Genomic DNA, 5063 nt, shown 5'->3' on the forward strand with positions numbered 1-5063 from the left:
CCCATGCCATGTGATGGTGAGAGCAAACTGAAGCCTTTTTCCTCACAAGGACTGGGCCTCCTAGGAGGTCTACGATTATTTCCCAAGGGAATATATAAAACCATAATAGTTTCAGGAATTAGAATGGGACAATCAAGGAATTACAGAAGCTGCCCGAGTTAATGCCACAGAGGAGCATCAAGTATAATCCCAAATTTGGCTTATTTAAACTCCCAGAGAACATCAATTCAGTTTCCAAACAGAGGACTATGTCTTGTTTTTTTGGAGAGTGCTGTCTAAATTAGATACAGATTAATTAGTTTTGACACCTTGGCAAAGAAGCAGTATCTCACATTTCCATTCACCATCAGTAATATTTGTGATAACATTATAAAGTGAGGGCACAAGAATGGGACAGCTGACAGTTTATTTTTAATAGAAAAGGTTAAATCTAAAGTGGGCTAAACAGGTTCCCAAAGCAAATCTGTCCAAGCACAGAAGCTAATAACATGTTTCTCTTCTGCCTTGTCAAAGATATGGCTGAAGGAGACCTCAAGGAGTTACCTAGTCCATGCCAGGCATCTGTGAAAGGGGTTTGCTTAACCTTCTACAGGTATCTCCCCACTTTCTGAAGCCATACCTGAAGCACTCCCTTTTGTCACTGAGCACAAAGACAACCTGGAAAGCATTCCCTCAAGAAAGATCGCCCTGATTTCTGCAAGGACCTTGGCTCTCAGGAAAGCAGTGAATCCTTAGGATTGTGAGCACGTGTTTTCTGTTTGCCCACACCGAACAGGTCTGACGTGCTCCTGCGAGCTCAGTGAAGGTTTACTGCTGTGTTCTGTGGAAACGAGCACTGCCAGAAGGTCTTAGAGGATGCACTGGGAGCCCATGCGAGCACCTACGAGGTTCTGCTGCTCTCTGCTGGGAGATGCGGGCAGAGCCCTGGCAAGAGGCCATACCAGGGGGAAAGCTGGGTCTGGCTTGGTCTGTGCACGCCAACACTCAGAGCAGCCTGTACAAAAGAAGACACCTGAATGCAGTCTCCTCCTATCTATCACTGTCAGAAGTGGGCCCCCATCAACGGCTGCTGGTGTGGGAGCAGTCTGGGTGTAAGCCAGCAGCGCTGGCCACCTCTCTTCCCCTCTCATGCAGCACTCTACCTCGTGCAGGAGCTGGCTTCCTCACATTGCTCTGATGCACTGACATCTGCTCTCCTCCCAGTCTGTAATGTAGTTCACATTCTCAAGAACAGGGGGCAGAGAAGCCACCCCACCATACAGGTAAGGAACCAACACGCAGGGCAACCACACCACCCCTTCCAGAGTCATAGGCTGGCACATGAATGAGGCAAGATGTTTCAGCCTCTCCCTCACACCCTGTCTTTCTGGTCATTGCTCTGTGCCACAAAGCTGCTCTTTGCTCACTGAACCTCAGGAAGGCTTCAACTACATCTGCAAACTGTGCAAGACCACAGGTTCGAGGTTCTTGGAGCCACAGCATGCAGGGAACGATGTGGCCATGGATCTGTCCTCATGGCTCTCATAGCAGGTGAGCTACCTGCTCACCAGTCTGCTCCAGCAACCTCAGTCTGGGAGAAAACTCAAACCCTGGCAACAGCTCCAGCTCAAAGGACGGGGACCGATTCTTCTGGTGCTGGCAAAGGCCCTCTGCTCCTTTAAGCAATGATGTTTAACTTTCCAATGTGTTTCATCTCATGCATCCCATTAGGATTTTCAAGTACCAGATGAGGTGACAGGAGTTTAAGATTTGGCTATTTTATATATATATATATATATATATATATATATTTACAGTTCAATAAGATGAGAAGAAATATTCAAAGCGAACAGACTGCAGGAAGTGATTTGTTCCAACTCTTCATTGCAGACCTGCAAGAAACCAATCAAAGAGGCTCAGGAGTGGTTTGAGTGTAATTTATTAACCCAAAAGGGACCGCATTGTTAACCAGTATTATTTATAGTGAACAGCTCAACCATCTCTACTGAACAACTGCGTGATACTGCAGGAACAAATGCGATGAGTTACTACACAGATAGGACATAACCAGCAGCAGATCTTTGTTACAGCTGTTAGAAAAAGTGTCCCCAGGAGACAGACACTGAATCTCTAATGGCTATCTTATTTCTCTGACAATTTATGTAAGTTTTAACTTAACAGCACGAATGATAGCCACAGTTACACAGTGACTCCCAATAAAGGAGCGTATTGCTGATCTGCAGCTGGTGTTTTCTTATTTATTTCAAAGTCCTTAAGTTCCAGACTTAGCATATGGTGCCATATAAATAATGATATAATAATACGGTTTTGCTTTCCATGTGCCTGGCTACAAAAAAAAAAGCCATGTGATTTATGTTACATGAGCATTGTATTTAAGGCACTATTTTCCTCCGAATTTTTAATGCATTTAAAATGCATCTTCTGCTTTTTGTAATCTGTTCTTTTGAAAGAATAAACAGAGCAGTGATGTTTATTTAATGGAGTCATTCATCTTACTTTCTTGTACAAAATCCTAGCTTTCCAGCCCCAGCAGCCAGAATCCTGCAGTAGGCAATGGGGTTGGAAATGGAGAGATCTGCTGTTTACCAATGAGGCACAGATGAAAGGAAGACACAGGGCTCAAGATTTACCCACAGCAGGACACTATTTGAAGCCAGCAGGCAGCTGAGAACTGCTTAGTCCCATCCAATAAAGGATAGAGAGGAGAAACCCATGGGAGAAGTTCTACAGGGAATCATGCTGTGGAGAAAACATCACCGGGATGGTTCAGCACACTCAACTGAAAGCAAATGCCTACTTCAGTTAAAACTCACTGTAGTTACTGGAGCAAACATCTGCCCCTTGAAGTATGACAGGGATGTAATAGTTTACAGCTTGCCTTTCAGAAATACCTAGGAATTTCCCTGGAATAGAGAAGGGAACGTCTCCTAACTCACACCTCAACTGTTTCTGGACACTGCTGTCTTAGTTTCCAGACTGTCTGGCAGAAAGAACTCATCAAGCAAAAACTTCTTCACAGTTACAAAGATTGCAAATGTGAGTTTAAACGTGCACAGGTCACTGCCGAACAGAGTATTTCTAAGGGCTGTACAAGACAAATCAGTGAAAATTTTGCCTGCAGACTTAAGCCTGCTCCATTGGTCCACAGCTCCTAGAAGAAATATGTCAGGGTCCACAAACCAAAGACTCACAGTCCCAAACACCATGGAGTATACTAGAGATCGAGGAAGTTGGATCCTGAAATTTTCCCACTAATCCACCCAACTAACTGCCTGACACCCTTCAAGGATGCTACAGATTTCACCAAGCATCTTTCAAGCCCAAGATCAAGGCCTGGCTGGACAGAGCCTTGGGTGGCATGGTTTAGTAAAGGTGTCCCTGCCCATGGCAGGGTGGTTGGAACTAGATTTCCAACCCTAACTATTCTGTGATTCTATGATTCTATCCACGTGAACACACGCCAAATAAAACCCAAAACAACCTACATTAAAAAAGCCAGCAGTGCCATGGTGCCCAAAACCACTGCAGTGACATGGGAAAGTGGGAAAGGCAAGATGAGCTCAGAGTAGTTGAGTAATAACCTGGCACCCCATGAGTGCAAACAGCAGTGCTTCAGTGCAAGATGATCTGAGTGGTCAGCCTGGCTGAGGATGCAGGCAACACTGTCATGAACCTACTATTGGAGCAGTGGGGAAGCTGTTTCTCTTAAAAGGTAAACAGCATAACCTGAAAACACACACACAGACTGAGCTGCTCTGAATGGAAGTGACATCTGTTAGTTTAGCACAGAGTTTGAAGTCCTGTATCTCCCTCCCTCTCACCCTCCATGGCAATTTCAGCCACTCATGTTTCAATCCCAGGTCTTGTCACACAAGAAGCATGAACCAGAGTATTTCAGAAGCTGGTTATTGTGGAAATCCAGCACAGCCTTTATCCTTATTCCTTTCATCTCCTTTGGGGGAAACTGGAGACCTGTTTATTTGCTTTTTCTGACGAAGCTCATCACGCAGCACACCAACTGTCAAGATCTGTGGAGAAGTGAGGACAGAAGAAAGTGCTTCTCACATGGACATGTATGTAAATATTTCTCCCAGCACTCTGCCACCCTACCTCTTGCTTCTCTGCTTCTCTTTAAAAGCTAATAGACATGTCCTTTTCCACCTCAACAGACACATACAGCTTGTCTCTGCTCTTCCCTTCCAAGCTGAGAAAGTTGGGGCTGTTCAGCCTAGAGAAGAGAAACTGCATGGAGACCTCAGAGCAGCTTCCAGTGTCTGAAGGGGCTTACAAGGATGCTGGAGAGGGACTCTTTGTCAGGGACAAGGGGTGATGGGTTCAAACTGAAACAGGGGAAGTTCAGGTTAAAGAAGTTCTTTACTGTGAGGGTGGTGAGGAACTGGCACAGGGTGCCCAGCAAAGCTGTGGCTGCCCCATCCCTGGCACTGTTCAAGGCCAGGTTGCATGGGGCTTGGAGCAACCTGATCTAGTGTGAGGCATCCCTGCCATGGCAGGGGGCTGGAACTGGATGAGCTTTAAGGTCCCTTCCAACCCAAACCAGCCTGTGATTTATGATTCTAAGTCTCCTCACTACTATAGAATTACTAACAGGTCCAACAGGAGCAAAATGCTCCCCTGCATTCTTCATAGAGCGTGGTAAGGCCAAAAGGACCCTGGAACTCACAGTGAAGTGACTCAACTCCCTGCAGAACCAAAAGCCCGTGCAGGCTGAGCTATGAGCGACCCTCCGCCATGGGAGCTCTCACTTCCATCAGCCCTAGGCAGCCAGAGGGCCCCGAAGAGGTTTTGCTGACTGCTGACACGCACCAGGAGACCTATTTAACTGCTGCCGGAAGGGGGATAACACAGGCGGAGGCCAGTACCGAGGCCAGGATCAAGACCGAGGCCAGTACCAAGACCAAAACAGGACAAGGAACAAGACGGGACCGGGGCCAGGAACAAGAACAAGAACAAGACCAGTACCAAGACCCAAACAGGACCAGGACCGGGACCGGGACCCCGCACCACCCCGACCCCAGTTCCGCCCTCACCCATGATGGCCGCGC

The sequence above is a fragment of the Pezoporus flaviventris genome, unplaced genomic scaffold, assembly GCF_033815535.1.
Source record: "Pezoporus flaviventris isolate CSIRO_AGI_PZ_B2104156 unplaced genomic scaffold, CSIRO_AGI_Pfla_v1 ptg000015l, whole genome shotgun sequence".
NCBI lineage: Eukaryota > Metazoa > Chordata > Aves > Psittaciformes > Psittacidae > Pezoporus > Pezoporus flaviventris.